This window comes from Pseudophryne corroboree, chromosome 5 (assembly GCF_028390025.1).
Source record: "Pseudophryne corroboree isolate aPseCor3 chromosome 5, aPseCor3.hap2, whole genome shotgun sequence".
NCBI classification, from domain to species: domain Eukaryota; kingdom Metazoa; phylum Chordata; class Amphibia; order Anura; family Myobatrachidae; genus Pseudophryne; species Pseudophryne corroboree.
In genome coordinates this window covers 511,071,474-511,094,596 of record NC_086448.1, presented here as the reverse complement: position 1 = coordinate 511,094,596, position 23,123 = coordinate 511,071,474, and positions in this window count along the sequence as shown.

Here is a 23,123-nt window from a genome sequence, read left to right as displayed (position 1 = left end):
GAGAGGGGGATGTGGCGGTTCCTTGATGGCTGGTGGGTGGACGTGTGAGACACAGGTGTTGCAGGTAAGCATCATTAGGTGAGCTTAAATGGAGCTCACAAGGGAAGCAGGTTATGCACTTTATACAGGCACTTATTTGTACAAGGCACTTTGGCACTGTATCTGACTGTGCCTTGTATCAATTCAATATGCATTTGGAGTAAATAGCACGTTTTTGAAGAAATTGCAGTGTGCTGGTTCTATCTATACTGGTGGCTATGTGATGTGGCAGGATGGATATGAGAGACTATGTTAATATCAATTGACCGAGCACCTGCCTATTGCATCTGAGAGTGTCAGTGCGGCTTTCCGGGTTCACCTCTGTGCCTGCCTATATATATATATATATATATATATTCCATTCCAGGAGCAATGCTGTGTGGTCCTGTATATTTTACGGCGTTCATTAGTGTTTTCTGTATTATATGGCACTCGTTGCTGTGCTCTTTGTATTTTATGGTGGTTGCTGTAATGCTCTCGACATTACAATGAGGTCATGATGCTCTATGTATTATTTGGCAATCCCTATGATGTTCTCTGCATCATATTGCAGTCATTGTGGTTTTATGGGGTAGATGCATGAAGGGTCAATATGGGGGGGGGGGGAGGCATCAGCGCACGTTATGTATTACAGTGGCAATGCATGCTGGATGATAGGGGTGCTATGCGTCTGTGTATATCGGTGCTGATATATAAAAGATATCACGCCGATATGCAGGGCAATGTATGAACAGTCAGTACCACTGACCGATATGACACCTTCACCTATCGATTTTGCCAGCTACAGGTGTCGTTGCCATTTCTCCACAGCCAGGGACAGCTGCCGGCTACCTACTGCATGTGAGATTTCGCAATAGTAGCGAGATCTCGCACATGCGCATTGGAGCTGGCTGGGAAGGGAGACACAGCACATAAGCACTAAGCTGATGCCCTGTGGTCTCTAGCGGAGATCGCCGAAGAGAAGAGTTTCACTTGCCCGCTTCGGCCCACAAGATTGTAATATATTTTCTTTATGTTCCTTCCTGCTTCGACTTTGTAATTAGGTGAAGCAGGAAGTGCTATAGCGACAAGATACTGTATGTGCCACTATAATACATCTACCCCTACGATTGTGAACCATTTATTAATTATTGGGTTTTTATCTGATAGGCTGTATCCTATCATGGTTCTGTCTCCTGGGACTTTTTGTGGACTGTAGCCTTTAGGCTGCAATGGCTAATGCCATCTGCAGAATTTTTATTGCAATTCTTTCGTCAGGATGATCCTGATGAAAGAATTGCAGTAAAAAATCTGAAACGTTGACCTAAAAACGGGATCCTGTGTTTGATTCATAAGACGTATGAGTGCCGCCCTTTGGCCATTGTATGGATTTCTGGCTACCTACGGGGACCGACTAATGGGAGGGTACAGATGCAAGATATACACACAGATAAGGAGTGCCGACTCACTGCATCTGGTTTATATATATATATACACACACACACACACAAACCCACGGAAACCCCACTGAATAAATCCTGCGTTTGCCCCTGGAAGGCAATAGCTTCGGGAGCTTGGTAACTTTGGCAATAAAACAGCCTGCTTTAGTGATCTAAAACAGAAGTCTCTGATATCTGCTGTGGACACCTGTAGATACATTCAAGGGATATTCAATATTTTGGATACTCTCTCCTGCTCTTTTGTCTATCTATCTATCTATCTATCTATCTATCTATCTATCTATATACACACATACATACTGTATGTATGTATGTATGTATGTATGTATGTATGTATATATATTTATTTTTTTATATATATATATATATATATATATATTTATTTATTTATTTATTTATTTATTTGCATGTAGAATGGTACTCTTGGTTCAGATTTAACAGACACAGCTGGGGTCCCCTCCTCAAATTTTCATATAAAGAAAGGTGTCCATATAAATCAGCGGTGGGGAACCTCCGGCCCGCGGGCCGTATAAGGCCCGCGAAGCCGTTTAGTCCGGCCCACCCGCTCCTCTCAGTGAGACACGCCGCCGCACAGTCCGGCGGCAGCGTGTCTCAGCTGTCACCACACGCAGGAGAGCGCGGCTATTGTCGGGCGGCGGCGGCGTGTAGGACTTGAAACCAGCCGCCGGTTCGTGAGCCAATCAGAGCTCGCGGACCGGCAGCCAATCAGGAGCCGCGGCTGCCGGTCCGCGAGCTCTGATTGGCTCTCGAACCGGCGGCTGGTTTCAAGTCTTACACGCCGCCGCCCAACATAGCCGCGCTCTCCTCCGTGTACCCGCCGAAAGGAGCGGTAAGCGGGACGGGGGGGGGGGGACGGGGGGTCATCTGTATACCTGGCACTGTGGGGGTCATCTGTATACCTGGCACTGTGGGGGCATCTGTATACCTGGCACTGTGGGGGCATCTGTATACCTGGCACTGTGAGGGGCATTTGTATACCTGGCACTGTGAGGGGCATTTGTATACCTGGCACTGTGGGGACATCTGTATACCTGGCACTGAGGGGGCATCTGTATACCTGGCACTGTGGGGACATCTGTATACCTGGCACTGTGGGGGCATCTGTATACCTGGCACTGTGAGGGGCATCTGTATACCTGGCACTGTGAGGGGCATTTGTATACCTGGCACTGTGAGGGGCATTTGTATACCTGGCACTGTGGGGACATCTGTATACCTGGCACTGAGGGGCATTTGTATACCTGGCACTGTGGGGGCATCTGTATACCTGGCACTGTGGGGACATCTGTATACCTGGCACTGTGGGGGCATCTGTATACCTGGCACTGTGAGGGGCATTTGTATACCTGGCACTGTGAGGGGCATTTGTATACCTGGCACTGTGGGGGCAATTGTGGATCTGGCACTGCACTATTGGGGGCATATGTGTATCACGTCCCATTTTAACTGGCCACACCCATTTTTTTGGCGCGCGCGGGGGCAGACTTGTATGGCCCCCGAAGGATTTTATAAATATCCAAATGGCCCTCGGTAGAAAAAAGGTTCCCCACCCCTGATATAAATAGCCTAGGCGGCACTTCTTCAGTCTGTTATAAATAGTGACAAACTTTAATCCATGTAAACTGACGTTTCAAGACCCTGCTGCCTTTTCACCAGCGTGTGACAGAACAAGTGATACATAAATACACATATCTTATATAGGGATATCACCCTATCATGCTGCTGTGAACTCCCGCCTCCCGATGCTGTGTATATATATATATATATAGAACAAATTGGGGTGGTAATAGGCGCAAAACCTTTTTAACAACCCGAGCCGTTCGTTTTTTCTTTGCTGTTATATTGATAGCTTTTGTTTCCTAATACACTCCCTTAGATTCCTTTTAAAGTTAGAGTTTTTATTGAGAGTGGTCAGTAATCACAAGGTTAACAAGAACAGACTTGTGCAGGTTAGGGCATAGAACATGAAAACAGCCATTTCACACATCGAGTTAGAAATATAAAAACAATTCTATGAAATCATAGACCAACTGATAATATTGATAATATGCTCCCTGCTAATTTCTAAGCGCGTACTTGACCTGTCTCGTTTTATTTTATAGATATAATATAAATTTTATACTAAAACTGAAAGTAAATCTGTGAAGAGTGAAAGTAAAAGAGAAAAAGAAAGGGCAGGGAGAAAGGACGCTAGAGTATATAGCTTAATTGAGGGAACTCCTTGGGTAAATTACCTATAGGGAGGCCAGAAGGTGGGAACAATTCCCCGTATCAATAGGAGAGGGGGGGATAACATAGGTGATAGAGGTATTAGCGGATTTAGCAGTATTAGCAGAATCAACACAGTCCGGGCATCAATAAAGACCGAGCGAGGTACCAAGGAGACCAGATGTTGTGGAACTGGGCCACCGTGTTATTTCTTAGGCTTGTAATATATTCCATACTGGCTATATAATTGATCTTGGATATCAGTAATGTCTTGGAGGGAGGTTGATGGTCTTTCCAGCATTTAGCTATCAGAGATTTTGCTGCCATGCAAAGTATCATGGCAAGCTTGTCCTGGGTTTTGGGTAACATTGGTATGGGGGCTTGAAGTAGAGCAGTTTCAGGGGAGAGGTCTAAATTATGTCCGCATGTTTGAGCAACAAGTGCTCCTACCATTTTCCAAAATGGGCGGATCGAGGGGCACGTCCACCATATGTGGTAAAAGGTGCCCTCCTCTCCACAGAGTCTCCAACACATATTTGATGTCGTGGGGTAGATGGAATGTAATCTGGAGGGAACCAAGTACCATCTGGTGTAGACCTTATAGCACGTTTCCCTGAGTGCCACACTAATAGACGCTTTAGCTATGCGTATTCTGATTTCTTCCCATAAATCATCTTCCAACGGATGGGAGAGATCTGATTCCCAGGCTAGTTCATGGGGTTCGCGGTCAGGGGGGTCTGGGGTCAGGATAGAGTTGTATATTGTTGAGATGTTCCCCTTTTTGCCAATTGAAAGTAAGCACATATGTTCAAAGGAGGTGGGTGGTTTCAAAGGTGTATTTTTAAGCTGAGATTTGAGAAAACTGAGAATTTGAATGTAATGGTAATGACACGAGGATGGCACACCAAGGCACTCCTGAAAATCTCCAAACGATGTCGGTGCTGAGTGGCCTTTAACATGGATGAATCTCGTGATGCCCTGAGATTGCCATGGGGCCGCTATTTTTCGCTCGCAGCCAGGGGGGAAGGCAGGGTGTCCCCAGATAGGTGTTAAGGGTGAGGGGTGTGAGGATAGATTGTAGGTACTGCGGAGTTTGTCCCATAGTCCCAGGGTGAATTTAATCGTAGGGATTAAATAGGCCGAGGCTGGTCTGCAGGGCCTGGGGAGCCATAGAAGAGAGTCGAGGGGGACTCCCTGATATATTGAGTTCTCAATATCGACCCATTTTCTGTTCCCTTGTGGGGAATGCCAAGACACCATGTGGTTAAGGTGACAGGCATTAAAATAAGCCTGAAGGTTAGGGTACCCCAATCCGCCTGAAGTAGCACTTTTAGTCAACAGAGTTCGTTTTAATCGAGATTTACGGTGAGCCCAGATAAATTTATTGCACAATGATTGCAATGAAGCCAGAGTCACTCGGGGCACCATTATCGGAATGGTCTGAAATAGGTAAAGAATGCGGGGAAGGAGATTCATTTTCAGGGCATTGATTCGTCCAATCCATGAAATGAATAATCTGTCCCATTTGTCCAGGTCTTGGGCGAGAGTTTTAATCATAGGGACATAATTAGCCTGGTATAGGTTGGTATAGGATTTAGTGATGAATATGCCGAGATATTTGATAGCCAAAGGTCTCCAAAGAAAAGGGAAAGATGAGGTTAGAATCAAATGGGTTTGGGATGGGATATTAAATGTGAGGGCCTCGGATTTGGTATGATTTACTTTATAACCAGAGAGGGTTCCATATAGGAGTAATTCTTTTTGTAGATTAGGAAGAGAAATCAAAGGGTTGGACAATGTCAGGAGCACGTCGTCTGCAAATAATGATATTTTGTATGATTTCTGCCCCACTGTAATCCCCCCGATGTCTGCATTAAGTCTAATACGGGCCGCGAGAGGTTCGATGCAGAGAGCAAAAAGTAGGGGCGAGAGAGGGCAGCCTTGACGAGTGCTATTCTTCAAACTAAATCGAGGTGAACTCAGTCCATTGGTCAGGACCATAGATGTAGGGTTGGAATAGAGGGCCTCTATTGCAGTGATGAAATGTCCATGGAGGCCAAACCTTGATAAGGTAGAAAACAAAAAAGGCCAGGAAATGCGATCAAATGCTTTTTCGGCGTCTAGCGCCAAGGCAATCGCTGGTGTTTTTGTCGAGTTTATTTGGTGAATCAGATTAATGGTGCGTCTGGTGTTATCCGAGGCCTGACGGCCAGGGATAAATCCCACTTGGTCTGGGTCTATTAATGATGGTAACACAACGTTCATACGGGTTGCTAATATTTTGGCAAAAAGTTTGAGGTCGGTGTTTATCAAAGATATGGGTCTGTAATTTGTGCAGTGCAAGGGATCTTTTCCGGGCTTCGGAATTACAATAATGCGGGATGTCGTAGAGTTGGTATGAAAGGGCGCGCCTCGTAATATTTTATTAAATAGGGAGGCCATATGAGGGACGAGTTGAGGGGCGAAGGTCTTGTAATACACCATCGGATAGCCATCCGGGCCAGGTGCTTTGGAGGGTTTCTGGGTTTTCAGTGCCGCTTCTACTTCCTCAACAGAAATATCAGCATTGAGAGTAGAGTTAGTTGCTTCGTCTACACGAGGAAGAGCGCATGAATCTAAATACTGTTGTGTCTGGTCGGCTTGTGCTAGGGGGTCGGACGGGGGATTAAGGTTATAGAGTGTCCTGTAATAGTCAAAAAAGATATTATTAATTTTTTTGGGGTCGTAAGTAATGTTGCCTGAAGGTTGTCTGATAGTATGGATGCATTGGTTAGCCTTTTTGGCTCGTATTTGGTTAGCTAATAAAGTATGTGCCTTGTTACTTTTCTCGTAAAACGATTGATTAGCCCACCGAAGCGAGCGCTCAATATTCTCCGCCAAGAGAGATTGTAGGTCATCGCGTGCTTTAGAGAGTTCGGCTAGAGTTTTTTTAGAAAATGTGCGTTTGTGTTCCTGGTCCAACGTTGCAATCTTATCGGTTAATAGGGCGATTTGGTTTTCTCGGTTTCTCTTGCGGTGGGATGCATATTGGATAATGGATCCCCTGATAACCGCCTTATGGGCTTCCCATATAGTGGCTATACTGCAGTCACCCTCTACGTTAATCGTGAAATATTCTTTAAGCTCTGTTTTAATCAAGTCCTGAAATTTAGGGATCTTCAATAGCGTCTCGTTTAGTCTCCATGTCGGTCTGCCGTCAGGTATGTCAAAAATGTCAAATGTTGCGGTTAAAGCCGAATGGTCAGTCCAGGTAAGTGGGACTATCGAGGAAAAGCGAGCGGTGCGGGAGAGAGGTGCACAACTCAGGAACAAATCAATACGGGAATACACATCGTGCGGATTGGAGTAGAAAGTATAGTCCCTGGTGGTCGGGTTGAGAAATCGCCAGACGTCGAACAAACCAGCCCCGGCCATGCCCCTGTGTAATGCGGAGGAATTTGGGGTTTGACTACTGCGTATAGGTCCGGACCTGTCCATGCCCGTGAGAGCCATATTGAAATCTCCACCAACAAGTACTTTGCCTCGTCGATATGAGTAGAGGTCATTGAAAAACTTGCGAAAGAATTTGGATTGGGCAGTGTTTGGAGAGTACAGATTAGCCAAGGTAACCTCCTCGTGTCCGATTTTTCCCCTCACCATTACGTATCGACCTTCATTGTCGTGTTTACAGTCTATGAGTTGGAAAGGAATGGACCCCCTTATTAAGATAGCCACCCCATGTTTTTTTGCTGTATGATTAGAATACCAGGCCATAGGAAATTGTTTAGATGTCAGGGAGGGATGGGAACCCGATTTCAAGTGTGTCTCCTGCAAGAAAATCACGTCACCCTTTAATGCTCTGAGAGATCTGTGGAGATGAGAGCATTTCTGGGGTGTGTTCAGCCCTTTAACGTTAATGGACAGGCATTTTAGCGGCATGTTTGAAACTGAAGAGGGAGTAATTCGCTGGAAATCCCTAGGGACCCGGACTGTGCGTACTGCAATCGGGGTCTAAGAGAGAGGAGGGGGACAGAAGAAAGAGAAACAAAAAAGAATAAAGCAGACGTAGTATCCAGCAGGCAGGATACTCGGCTGCCAAGTTTGAGCTCTCAAAGAAAAGAGAGATGAGAGCCCACTGGTGGGATACAAATGCAATATAACAGACGAGGGTGTTGACCCTCTACGCTTGTAAATAACTTTAATTCCTAAAATTCGGGGGAGGAGGTATCAAGAGAGCACTGACGCCCCCCACCCGAAACCACTAATATACGGAATGAGCGGACCGTCTTGTAGCAAACTAAGTTCTCTCTATACCTCAGGGACAGGATATTTCCTAATATAGAGCACTATAACATGACTAGTCATATAACAAATAGTATCAAATTAGTGATAACAGTAGAACAAGTGGTAAGATCGCCTGCCAGGCCGTCGGCCCGAGACACCCCACACGATATCGGGAAAGGATTCAATCCAATATTCTTTTTATATGGCAATGTCTCCAAGCCGCCGACCCGCCCAGCGAGATAGCAACATAGCTGTACATGAGGTGTAAATGTCCGCCAGCATGAACCTTTTAAAAAAAAAAAATGGACATTAGCGCATGGAGCGGGACCTACAACAAAGCTTACTTAGCATTTGAGCAAAAATTAGAATAACATCGAGTATATTAAACGTTACTAAAACATTGAGATTACACTAAAAGAACTTCTTGTCTATGAGGTAGCAGCTGGAGACAGCTGTAACTTTCGAAGCAATTTGTCTCCGTCATCAGGAGAGCGGATGGTGTGAATTTTGCCATCAATCTCCACAATGAGGCGGAAAGGGAATCCCCAACGATATTTATATCCATTGTCACGTAATGTGGAGGTAACAGCGCGTAAATCGCGTCGTTTAGCAATGGTCACCGGTGACAGGTCTTGATAGATCTGAAGCCTGGAGTCTTCGAACAAGATTGAGGTTGAATTTCTGCATGCCAGCGTGATATTATTCTTAATCTTGAAGGACAGAAATCGGAGGATAACATCGCGGGGAGGCTCCGAGTCTTTCGGTTTAGGTCTCAGGGCACGATGAGCTCTTTCTATCGCTATGGCGGAATTTGAAAGCGACGGGACCAGGTGTATAAACAAGCGTTGGAGGTATGGTTCCAGTTCGGAGGCTGTGATAGATTCAGGGACATTGCGGATACGCAAATTATCCCGTCTTTCGCGATTCTCACTGTCCTCAACTTTATCCTTAAGAAGTTCCAATTCGCTGGATAGGTAACTCATGTCTTCACCTGTTTGTTTATGAAAATTTTGTTGGTGATCCATCCGTGCTTCCAGTGCGGTAGTGCGAGAGTCTAGTGTCGCCATATCAGATTTTAATTCTCCAATCGCTGTCTGGAGAGCCGTCGTAAATGAATTCTTAAGGTCTAGTATCATGTTCTGGAGGGATTGAATGTCCGCCTTAGTTGAGGGTGCGTCCGTCTGGTCCATGGTGGGTGTAGGCATCGGTGAGGGTGGAGATGAAGCTTCTGACGTTTTTTCCCGGCGTGAGAAGTGTTGTGAGATATCTTGTGTAGCTCCTGATTTTTTTGCTCTGGTGTTCGCTCTGCTCATAATATCTGGTGAACGGAGAACGTCCTGTTAAGGAGTGATAACAAGGATGGTCCACCTGGATGTTACGTATTCAACAATTGGTACGGGTGGGGGGGAAGTCAGGCATTCGTGAGATTACATCAATTATAGGACATTAAGTCCTATCAATCTGTGAAAGCAGTGAGAGGAGTTCACGGGAGAGCGTCCTGATTCACCATACACTTTTCCGTGGTTGTATGGGACGTAGTGTAGGAGATATGAAACAGCAGCAGCGGAGGTGAGGTTTTAATTTAATTCCTTGTTAAAATAGGAAGATCATTTCCACACAGCTCCTGTAGGGGCAGCATAGGGCATATAAGGTAAGATGGGCCTGTTCTGCCACCTCCAAGATGGCCGCCGTCAAAAGTGAGTGGAGTGCCCTTCTATGGACTTTCTTTGCTATGCCCCCAGGTGTTTATTTAATGTTGGGCATCCCCAGGCCCCTCAACGACCTCCGCTCGCCCCTCCTGTCCACCTCCGTGGTCCGCGGGTGTTGTGCTGTGGTGTAGCGCCTGAGTTCCGTCAGGCGCCACATCCAATATGGCCGCCGCCACCGGAGCTCCTTGAGGCCGTTCGGCTCCGGCCCCGCTCGTTCAGGGACACTTATCTGTGTCTCTGCAGTGTTGTCCAGGCCTCCTAGGTAAGGGGTATGTGGTGTGGAAGCGGGGAAGGCCGGGGAGCAGCGCTTTGACGGCCGGGCGGCGGGTGATACCGGGCGGGGATGGGAGCAAATTTAGGCCCCGGCTTCACCTCTCTGGGAAGGCCACAACCCGCAAGCACTGGGCAAGCCCGTGCTCCGGCTCTGCAGCTCACTCCCTAAGTGCCCTAGTCCACAGGGGCAATTGTGGGGTGGTGTGGGGGAGAGGCAGGTGGGGAAAAGTTATATTTATGGGTTATTTGATTTAAAACCCGCAGGAGCTCTCTGAGTGCACTACCTCCCAGTCAGGCCTCAAGCCACGCCCCCCCCCCTTAGATTCCTTTTAAAGGGGTGGCAGCCCTTTCCTCCTGTGGTTTGCTGTTCAAGCGCACCTTTTAAAATCTGAAAAACAAATGGTGAGAATAATCGCCTCCTAGTGTAGTATTATGTAAAACAGTGTGCCCAACACCTTCAGTATCACCCCTACAAATTTAAGGTGTACCGTATATGGTGGAATTCCAACCACCTTTCTTAATGGCAAAAATGTCACACTTTCAATATGCAGTGAAATTAGATGTCATCTGTGGTATCCTGGTGGTATTTCTCCCTTGTTTTTACTGGAATTCCAATGACGCCCATTGCAGTCAGACATGGAGCATTCCTGCCATGAGATCACACCACAGGGTCTAGCTGGTGGTAATGGATAGTTGCCTTCACTATCCAAGAAAGGTGGTTGGAATTCCACCATATACAGTACACCTTAAATTTGTAGGGGTGATACTGAAGGTGTTGGGCACACTGTTTTACATAATACTACACTAGGAGGCGCCTATTCTCACCCTTTGTTTTTCATATATATATATATATATATATATATATGTGGAATAGTGGTAGTATGGCGCCACAGGTGTATGCGAATAAAGTAAGTAAAAATATAATCAATCGTGGACACTCCTTAAAGGATATAAGGTGTCAGCTAGCCCCCAAGTAAATTCAGGCAGTGATAAGCTGCCTTAGATTTAGGGATAGAGAGATAGGGATGGGGGCACCAGCGACCAACGGTGTCAAAATAAATCTAAAAATATTCTAAAAGAAGTAACTGGATACGTTCAGATTAAAAAGTAAAATTACATTTATTTATAATAAGGGTTAAGATATCAAAAAGTTGTAGAATAGAAGTAAAAATGACATAAAAAGAGAGCTGGAAAAAAAAAATATATATATATAAAAAATACAAAACATAAAATACCGAGTAGCAAAATCTAATATGATAAAGGAATGATGCTTATCTTTAAAAAATGGAGGATCAGTTAGAGGTACATCCAACGCGTTTCGTCCGTTCAGAGTTCTTCAAGAAGTCTGAACGGACGAAACGCGTTGGGTGTACCTCTAACTGATCCTCCATTTTTTAAAGATAAGCATCATTCCTTTATCATATTAGATTTTGCTACTCGGTATTTTATGTTTTGTATTTTTTATATATATATTTTTATTTTTTTTCCAGCTCTCTTTTTATGTCATTTTTACTTCTATTCTACAACTTTTTGATATCTTAACCCTTATTATAAATAAATGTAATTTTACTTTTTAATCTGAACGTATCCAGTTACTTCTTTTAGAATATTTTTAGATTTATTTTGACACCGTTGGTCGCTGGTGCCCCCATCCCTATCTCTCTCTCTATATATATATATATATATATATATATATATCTCGCTATAGATATAAAGATATAGATAGACAGACAGACAAACAGACTGATAAAGCGAACTATTTATCTTATAATATTCACAATAATGGGTAAGAGACACAGTATGCAATTGGCGTATGAGGTACCGTAAAGGTACGCACTTAGCGTAGCATACGCTCAGCCGTGATCGAGACGCACATGCGACACGCTCGTTCACAGCTTAATGCGTGGTGTCAGGTACGCTATAGGCGGTTGACCACCGTAATGCTACGCTACAAGCGTAGCGGACGCTCGAGACCACAAGGAGATCACGAGCGGCGCAGACGCTCACAGGATGACAATCAGTAAACCTTGAATGTAACACACAGAAAGGATACTCTTATGCTGTAAACCTTGTACTGAAATACTGCAGCGATATAACGCTGCTTAACCTTGTTAATGCTAAAGCTACTTGAGCGTTTGAGACGCTCCTATTACCTTCTGCAATGTAATAATCACACGATACCTTGCTAAGGTTCCAACACCTTTACTAACAAGCTTTTAGTTATATTGAAAAGGGGAAACAGTTACAAGTCATACACTACAAGCTAACATATAATTCTAACAGAATATCTAGACAGAAATATACAATAGCGTCACAAACTTATACTATAACAGAGAGAGAGGGAATGGCCAATACAAACAGAGAATAAGTTGGTTTGCAGAGAATTACTTACACACACTGGGAACGATCGCTGCGCAGCTTCTGGTACCAGCTCCAAGTTAGTCAATATGAAAACCGTTTGTGGAGAGTGAGAGAGCTGCCCAGGCTGGCTGATCTTATATACACTGAGTACAGTATACTACAAAGGGACCTATAATCTCATTGTTCATTGGACACAGGAATGTCTCCTCGCATCATAACAAAAGGTCATAGGTTAGTTTGAACAGGTGGGCTGCGACTATATCAAACTGCTCAGGTGGGAGGGAATCTGAAGATTCCCGCCGCATGGGTAATGAATCGCAAATATAGTAAATGTCCAGAAAATACTAATGGCCATATCTATATGCAGGAGCGATTAATCTTTACCTAACCAGCACCGGATTGTTTCTAATAAAATGTTCTTTAGTTAGGTACCAGACACAGCTGTTCAAACCCTGTCTGACCCTTCGTGCCATACAAAGAGGAATTCCTCTGTCCAGCGACCATTTACATTAAACAAACTTACAGTCATTATTAAGGGGAACATTATCTATAAAACATACTATTTGGTTTTATTATTTAACGATTGAGTCGCCCGCTAGACGCACACAAACTCTACCGTAAATGCACATACCACGCGCTCGAGCGCATGGCCGAGGCGCCATCACGCGGCTGCGAGTATCCGCACGCACGGGAGAGAATGTGCACGTGCAGCAGGCACGCGCATGAGGTGAATATATGGCAACGTGTAGCACGATATTTTTCTGACTTTGACAAGACAGACAGACAGACAGACAGACAGACAGACAGACAGACAGACAGACAGACAGATAGATAGATAGATAGATAGATAGATAGATAGATAGATAATTATACACTTGGAGGGCACAAAAACAAAAGAGGACCAGGCACATAGAAGTGTGTAAGAATTTGCACAAAATATCAGTTACACTAAAGTTTGAAAAAAAAATGTTTATTCTATTGTCAATAAAATAACAGGTGATAAAAAGGGGCAGATTGAAGTGTTTGAAGTTAGACGGTAAATATGTCCTACGTGGTGCTAGCTACATACCTTGGCAGAGGTCACACACCCTGTGTAGACCACACCCCCTGCGTGTGTTGGACACACCCCCTGTGGTGGCACACAAGGCATTGTAACATAGTTAATGAGGTTGAAAAGAGGCAAAAAGCCCATCAGGTTCAACCTGTATTATATTTCATAGCATATTCTGTATTAAGCTGGGTTTCTTATAATGTCCCTGCTGAAGTGATGTTTTAAGACTAACAGCTATAATTCGTGTTCTTCCCAAATATCTTCCCAAAATTAATTTTAAATGCTATAACCTTGAATATCTTTTTCAGTTAGAAATTTATCTAATCCATTTTTAAATGTATTTACCAAGCAACCATTACCACCTTCCCTGGCAGAGAGTTCCAAATCTTTATTGCCCTAACTGTGAAGAATCCTTTCTTACGTTGGGTACAACATTTTCTCTCCTCTAGCCTCAGAGAGTAACCGCGTGTCCTATGCAGAGTTCTTTTAATAAACAAATCCCCAGATAGCTCCTTGTAATATCCCTTTACATATTTGAAGATATTAATAATGTCTCCTCTTAGACGTCTCTTTTCTAGTGTATACATAATCAACCTAGTAAGCCTTTCCCCGTAATCCAGTGCCTCTAGCCCCTTAACCAATTTAGTAGCTCGCCTTTGAACTCTTTCGAGCTCCCAGATATCTTTTTTATAATGCGGTGCCCAGAATTCAACACAATATTCCAGGTGTGGACGTACCAATGATTTGTATAGTGGCAGGATTACACTCTCATCCCTTGTCTCAATTCCCCGTTTTATGCACGCTAGCACCTTCTTTGCCTTCTTTGCTGCACTTTGACATTGTGTATGGCTATTAAGTCTATTGTCAATGACCACCCCCAAATCTTTTTCAACTACAGTTTCCCCTAGATTTGTAGGTTGCATGTTGCAGGTTGCATTGTCCCAAAATGCATAACTTTACACTTTTCTATATTGAACCTCATTCTCAATTTTCCAGTTTAAATAAGTCATTCTGTAGAGACTCAACATCGATTTCCGGGTTAATTACCCTACACAGTTTAGTATCCTCTGCAAAAATTGACACTGTGCTTTCCAGGCCTATTCCTAGGTCATTAATAAATATGTTGAACAGTAGTGGCCTGAGTATGGACCCTGGCAGTATTCCACTGCATACTGATGCCCAGCTGGAGAACATCCCACTCGCTGTTCCCTGTTATCCAGGCAATTACATACCCATGTACAAATATTTTTTCCTAGGCCAAGTTCCTTTAATTTGGTAATAAGCCTCCTGTGAGACACTGTATCGAAGGCTTTTGCAAAATCTAAATAGACCACATCCACTGCTTTTCCCTGGTCAAGTTTGTCGCTCACTTCCTCGTAGAAGCTAATTAAGTTAGTTTGACACGACCCATCCCTCACAAACCGATGCTGGTTCCTTCTAATAATCTTAGCGGTCTACAGATACTCCTGTATGCTAGCCCTTAAAATTCTTTTCAATATTTTCTCCACTATAGATGTCAAACTTACCGGTCTATGTTTACCAGGATGATTTTTAACTCCCTTTTTAAATAATGACACTACTTCAGCTATACGCCAAACCTTCGGTACCATGGCTGATGTAATAGAACTTTAGAAAATCAAGTATAGGGGTCTAGCTAGTTCAGCTATAGGCCCATGAGGACCTTAATCTGACACTGCACAAGGGCATGTGTTCGCTTGCTCCAGAGGGTGCATCACGTACATAGGGTTTTCATGTAGATAGGTTTTATAGATATGTTTTTTATAGATAGATAGATAGATAGATAGATAGATAGATAGATAGATAGACACAGTATAGACATATAAATAGTGCGGCACTCTCAGCTTTAGAAAATAAATGAACTAAGCAGCAGAGATTAGAACAACATTTCAATACATACAAGCATGAGGAGTAGCGGTGCTGCAGCTTCCCGCTACTATTAGGAGCTGGCACAGGGAGTTAATAGGTGTAGCAGGAGCTTGTGCTTCCTCTACACACTTGTATGTAGCGAGGAACTGACTGCCAGAGTGGGAGTGTGTATATGTACGCTCCAGAAATTATACACAAACAATAGGATTACTGTAGTGCATTATGCTAAAACCAGCGGCCGGCAGCACAGAAGTGTGATAACACATCTGTACCTCCCATTTATCACTTTACCAGTGCTTCTATCACATATCCCCCTCTCTTTGTTTTGACCTGTGGGGCAGAACAACTGCACCCCCCAAACAAAACACTGAAGACAAAGTGTCTGCATTGACCAGTTGGCTTCCTGGCCTATGCGCTACTGAAAATTTAAAGTTTTGCAATGCCAAGAACCATCTCATTATTCTCCCAGTGCTCTCTTTATTCTCAGACATCCATATCAATGGGGCATGATCAGTAATCAGCCTGAATTTTCTTCCCAGCTAGTAGTACCTGAGAGTTTCTAATGCCCACTTTATTGCCTATGCTTCTTTCTCAACAGTGGCATAGTTTCTCTCATGTACATTTAACTTTCTGCTTAAGTAAATAAGATGATGTTCTTCTTTGTTCTGGGACAGTATCACGCCTATCTCTACATCCGATGCATCAGTTTGCACCACAAATTCCCTTTGAAAATCAGGTGTCATCAGAACTGGTTGGATACACAATGTTACCTTCAATTCCTGCAAATGCTTTTCTGCAGCAGAACTCAACTTAACCATATTTTAATGTTTGCCCTTGGTATGGTCTATTAGTGGGACTGCAATGGTGGCAAAATTTGGTATAAACCTTCTATAACACCCCGTTATTCCTAAGAACACTCTCACTTGCTTCTTATATAGGGGCTGTATTGCCTCAATTTCATTAAGTTGAGGCTTTATCAAACCTCTGCCAGTGGTGTATCCAAGATACTTTACTTCTTCCATCCCTAGACATAATTTCTTTGGGTTGGCTGTCAATCCTGCCTTACGGATGGAGTCCAACACTGCTTCTACTCTGGGTAAGACAATCAAGCCAATCAAGACTATAGATGATTACATCATTCAGAGAAGCAGCAGCATACTGTCTATGCGGCCTTAGAATTCTATCCATCATCCTTTGAAAGGTGGCTGGTGCCAGATGTAACCCAAATGGCAAAATCTTGTATTGGAAAACCCTTCTGGTGTAGAAAAGCTGTCTTTTCTTTAGCACTCTTGGTTAACAGCACTTGCCAATACACTTTGGTTAAGTCTAGAGTTGTCAAGTACCTTGCTGTTCCTAATCTTTCAATAAGTTCATCCACCTGAGGCATTGTGTAGGCATCAAACACATTATACAACTCACGGAAATCATTGCAGAAGCGCCAACGCCTATCCGGCTTCAAAATAAACACAATGGGACTTGACCACTATGTGACCCTTCAATTACCCCCAGCTCCAGCATTTTAACATGTCTTTAGACACAAATTCCTGTTGTGCTGATATTTTATAGGGCTTTAGGTTAACCTAAACCCCAGGGTCAGTGATGATGTCATGTTTAATGTTGTTTTAACTGGTATGTCTGGAAACAAAATTCTATTTCTTATGAGAAATTCTTTAGCCTCCTGCTGTTGAACAGTTAAGAGGGTTATAGAGAACCAAAAGGCACTGGGTTTACCGGAAGGACTGCAATGTCTGACATAGCTGCTCTATCTTTCCAAGATTTACATGGTAGATCTGTTCTGGCTTTCTTTTTCCAGGCTGGTACACTTTATAATTGACCTCCCTCACTTTTTCTAGGATTTCAAAGGGTCCTTGCCACTTAGCCAAAAATGTAACTTCTACTATGGGAACCAAAACAAGCACTTCCCAGGAGCAAATATGTGTAACTGGGCATTGCGACTGTACACCTGCTGCTGTGCCTGTTGTGTCTGTTCCAAGAGCTCCCTCACTATCAGCACCACTGCAGAAACCCTCTCCTACATATAAAAAAACATCTCAATAGCAGTTTTATATGCACTGGATTGCCGCTCCCTTGTCTCTATGGCAATGTCCAGTAATCCCCTTGGGTGTCTTGCGTACAACAAAGCAAAAGGTGAAAACCCAGTGGAGGATTGGGGAACCTCTCATATGGCCAGCAATAAATAAGGTACTACATAATACCAAACTCTTCAGTCTTTATCCACCACTTTCTTTAGCATGCTTTTTAAAGTTTTGCTAAACCTTTTCACTAACCCATCAGTCTGGGGGTGATACACTGAGGATCTTAACTGAGCAATTTTAAACAGGTGACATAATTATTTCATGATTTTTTACATAAGTGCGGTACCCTGGTCAGTCAGGATTTCCTTAGGTATTCCCAACCTGCTAAAGACATGTACTAGTTCTCTTGCAATGGTCTTTGTTTGAGGAATTGCGTAATGGTATCGCTTCTGAGTATCTGGTAGAGTAATCCATTATCACCAAAATATATTGATGGCCCAGGGCAGATTTTATTAGAGGTCCAATCAAATACATAGCTATTTTTTCATTCTGAACCTCAATATGGGGTAATGGGAAAATTGGACTCTAAAATGTGGCCTTGGAGCATAAAACTGACATACAGGGCAGGATGCACAATATTCAGATACTGTACCTCTTTATGGATACCAGGCCAGAAAAACCTCTGTAAAATTATCTCAGTTTTTTTCTACCACTAGGTGACCTGCATTTATGTGACTATGAGCTAGGTCTAATACAGTTCTTCTATATACATTGGGGACTACCAATTGATCAACAATACACCTTCAGGAGACACTTACACTACCTAGAGTTGCACAGACAGGCAGGAGAAACTCCAGAGAAACACTTGCGAATGTCTCATCTAAGACCATATCCACCTGGAAAGACACTCACTAAAATATACATTTGTCTTATGTCTTAAACTAATCAGACTACAATTACTATGAATCCCATTGCTTAGAGGGCATCTACACATATGCTTCTGTGTTAACATACGACATAAAGGTGCAAAATGCATTTGATCATCAACTCTAAACTGGAGACCTGAAGACTATTTGCAGTGTGGAAATGGACAGGTACCCCTATGCACGGCAACAAACACCCATACAATGCACTGACTCCACCTAATTATCATTAGGCCTGTAATGATGGAATATTTGGTAGGCCAAACAGTGATATGGTGGATATTACTAGTTATGTGGTGGATGTATTGCGGAGTCATCTTTAGAGAAGAGACACTTTGGTAGGCTCTGTTTATCTTACCAAATATTACATAATTACAGGCCTAATGAATTTTATCACCCCAGATGGGGTTTAATTAGGAGAAGACTCTATGGGGTAAATTTACTAAGATGGGAGTTCTATTTAAGATGGGATGTTGCTCATAGCAACCAATCAGAATCCAGGTATTATTTCCTAGAAGGTGCTAAATAAATGAGAAGTAGAATCTGTTGCTATGGGCAACATCCCATCTTAAATAGAACTCCCATCGTAGTAAATTTACCCCTATATAACTATCCTACTCAAATCCACTGACATTCTTGCTGTCAGTAACCATATCTAGGGTTTTATACAATTTCTTCTTTGTTTAATGTATGTGCATAATAAATGTTCCTTTCATTAACCGTATCTGCATATTTATCAACCTGTAAGGTTTCGATTATATTGCAATTTCCTTCCCAAAGACAGTATTATTGTACTCTGTTAATTTGTTTATCATCATTATTCTAATGCCTTTGGAGTCTGACTAATGTTCCCCACACATCACAGATGTATTGGGGCAATGGCCCAATCCCCCAGCAGCTGGGTCAGCAAATCTGGAATATTAATTAAACATGTTTAAAGATTCCAATTCCCTGATTCTGACCAAAAATGATCAGGATCGGCAAATCTGGCATTTTTTATGCGTTTAATTTCCCGGATTCCCTGATGTATTGCCAATCATTGTTGACTGCTGATCGGCGGATTGGCGATGCCAATGGGTCAGAGAATCGGTGCCAGTGATGTATGGAAGTATAACTCATTTTTACAGCTGCCCTACTCAGACTAATTTTTAAACCAGTATACATATAGGGGGTCATTCCGAGTTGTTCGCTCGTTATTTTTTTCTCACAACGGAGCGATTAGTCGCTAATGCGCATGCGCAATGTCCGCAGTGCGACTGCGCCAAGTAAATTTGCTATGCAGTTAGGTATTTTACTCACGGCATTACGAGGTTTTTTCTTCGTTCTGGTGATCGTAATGTGATTGACAGGAAGTGGGTGTTTCTGGGCGGAAACTGGCCGTTTTATGGGTGTGTGCGAAAAAACGCTACCGTTTCTGGGAAAAACGCGGGAGTGGCTGGAGAAACGGAGGAGTGTCTGGGCGAACGCTGGGTGTGTTTGTGACGTCAAACCAGGAACGAAACTGACTGAACTGATCGCAGATGCCGAGTAAGTCTGGAGCTACTCAGAAACTACTAAGAAGTGTCTATTCGCAATTCTGCTAATCTTTCGTTCGCAATTTTGATAAGCTAAGATTCACTCCCAGTAGGCGGCGGCTTAGCGTGTGCAAAGCTGCTAAAAGCAGCTTGCGAGCGAACAACTCGGAATGACCCCCATTGGCCTTACCTCTGTGTTTTGAGATAAGAACGTTGGTTTGTCTATTTATAATTGAACTGCTCTGATGAACAAAGCAAGTTATTCATATTCTGATTCGAAGAACTCCCGAATCCTTGTTCAAAGACTTAAACACTTTCCCCCAACTAGAAAATATAGATAGGATTATTGGCCCAAATGTATTAAGCTTCAACATAAGATAAAGTGGAGACGGATAAAGACTCTACTTGTCCTATATTGTATTGAACTGTAAGTCACTGTCTTCATGTTTTGCTTATTTGTTTATCTGTAATTGGGCGCTGCGGATCCCATGACTATACAATTGCTGTATACTTAACAGGAAGTTCACACACGAGAAGGGTAGGTCTGAAACTGAGGAATGGTAATACTGGCTGATAGTTGGGTGTGGGAGGGGGAATGTGAGTGGGAGCACCTTTAGAATAAATAAAAAGGAATTACCTAGTAAAAAGCACATCTTTAAAGCAAAATGTATTTATATAGGAAATAAAACCACTAATTTGTCATTAACAAACATCAAAGGCTGAATAAGATACATGAAAGTGTCCCCTTTAAATGCACACCAAATTCCAAGGCAGACCCGGGCTCAGTGTGAATGCATCCGGAAATGTCCCAGCTTTTTGGTGTACTGTGGCCCTCATTCCGAGTCGTTCGCTCGGTAATTTTCATCGCATCGCAGTGAAATTCCGCTTAGTACGCATGCGCAATAATCGCACTGTGACTGCGCCAAGTAATGTTACAATGAAGATAGTATTTTTACTCACGGCTTTTTCTTCGCTCCGGCGATCGTAGTGTGATTGACAGGAAATGGGTGTTACTGGGCGGAAACACAGCGTTTTCGGGGCGTGTGGATAAAAACGCTACCGTTTCCGGAAAAAACGCAGGTGTGGCCGGAGAAACGGGGGAGTGTCTGGGTGAACGCTGGGTGTGTTTATGACGTCAAACCAGGAACGACAAGCACTGAACTGATCGCAGATGCCGAGTAAGTCTGAAGCTACTCTGAAACTGCTAAGTAGTTTGTAATCGCAATATTGCGAATACATCGGTCGCAATTTTAAGAAGCTAAGATACACTCCCAGTAGGCGTAGGCTTAGCCTGAGCAACTCTGCTAAATTCGCCTTGCGAGCGATCAACTCGGAATGAGGGCCTGTGAACGGAGAACTAAGACTGAGACCCAGGAAATTCCTGGGTAGATAGACCTGGGTCATACCCATGTATTTCCCAGGTCTTATGTCTGAAAGGGGTATACGAGCTAAGCGCAAAGCTACTTGATGTAAAATTTGCACAAGAATAAAACATTTTGCACTGTAGGGGGTAAGTGTAAAACGTACAACCTGATTTTGCTTTTACAGATGAGAACTACCTGGCCCAACTGTAAAAATTGACTGTAATAATACAGTATGTGTGTGGGTCATGCAGAATTTGCATTACATGCAGAAGATGCAGACACTCCAACATGACTGGTTCCACCAGGTACAAAATGCTCTGCTCCTGGACTTCCCTCTTAATTTCTGATCGCCATCACCTGTGCTAAAACACCTTTCTCATCAATTATGACTATGTGAATGCCTGGAAATGTACTGAAAAACCCCCCGGTGGCTCTGCATATCCAAGCAACTGCGTACAAACATGCAGTGGTGGTCGCAGATCCTTCTATAATCCACCATCTAAGTCACCCTACGTTCATGAAGAATGGCCAGGAGAACTGAGACTCTAGCACCGTGTTTTGTGAATACTGTATCGCAGTTGAAGGCTTAGACATGCCCAGAAAATAGTTATATCACACCTGTGTTTTTGCCGCCACTCCCTGTAACAGCCCCCAAATGGTCACTGACTGTCAATAAGTTTGCAAAGAAATACTCACTGCCAGCTGCATTGCTAAGGTTCCCTGTTGCGTGCACAGTGTGACCATCACACATGCTCAGTCGGCCAACAATCGCTCAACTTAGTAAATATCAGCACTTGTATCTCTGAATCGGGCCCTTTGTACCTGATGGAAAGGTTCTTGTTGTAGATGCTTGCTATTGGTTGCACCTTTTGGAGTGCAACATGGGTTGTTCACAGTGGCGTATCTATAATGGGTGCAGTGTGTGCAGTGCACACGGGCCCCTGAATCCAGAGGGGGCCCACACCGCACACATCGCAACCATATTCTTCTATACTCACCTTTCCGGCGTCCATCGGTGACCGTGTGTGGGCCCCCTCCTCTCCCGTAGCCGGCACAGCCGCTGCTAGCGCACTGAGCACTAGAGACTTTGGCACAGTGCCAGAGTCTACAGCGCATTTGTGCAGTACTCCGAAAAAACGGTGCTTCTGCCATTTTTTTGGAGTCCTACACATGCGCTGTAGACTCTGGCACTGTGCTAGCGTCTCAGTGCTCAGAGCGCTAACAGCGGCGCTGCCGGCTACGGGAGAGGAGGGGGCCCACACACGGAGACTGCACACGGGTCCCCTCCTCTCTAGATACACCTCTGGTTGTTCAATGTGCAAGAGAAGAAACTGAGAGGAAGGAAGGAGGGGATCCGGTCTGAAGATCGACAGTGTCTAGGTCGACAATGTTTAGGTCGACCACTATAGGTCGACAGTCACTAGGTCGACATGGATGGAAGGTCGACAGGGTTTCTAGGTCGACATGTGCTAGGTCGACAGGTCTAAAGGTCGACATGAGTTTTTCACATTTTTTTTGGGGGGGGGGATTTTTTCATACTTAACGATCCACGTGGACTACTATTGGAACGGTAAAGTGTGCCGAGCGAAGCGGTAGCGGAGCGAAGGCACCATGCCTGAAGCATGGCGAGCGAAGCGAGCCATGCGAGGGGACGCGGTGCACTAATTTGGGATCCCGGTCACTTTACGAAGAAAACGACACAAAAAAAATATCCTCATGTCGACCTTTAGACCTGTCGACCTAGCACATGTCGACCTAGAAACCCTGTCGACCTTCCATCCATGTCGACCTAGTGACTGTCGACCTATAGTGGTCGACCTAAACATTGTCGACCTAGATACTGTCGATAAAAGGAACCACACCCGGAAGGAGATATAGTAAATGCAGACCTCACTACTCATAGTAGTAGTCATCTGCTGCTGTATTATCTCCCAAGTAAGTAAGACTATGATGAGCAAATCTGTGATTACACACTGAACTTTTCTCTACAACAGAAGGAGTGCCAGAAACAGTCACTGGGAGAAAACCCCTGAGG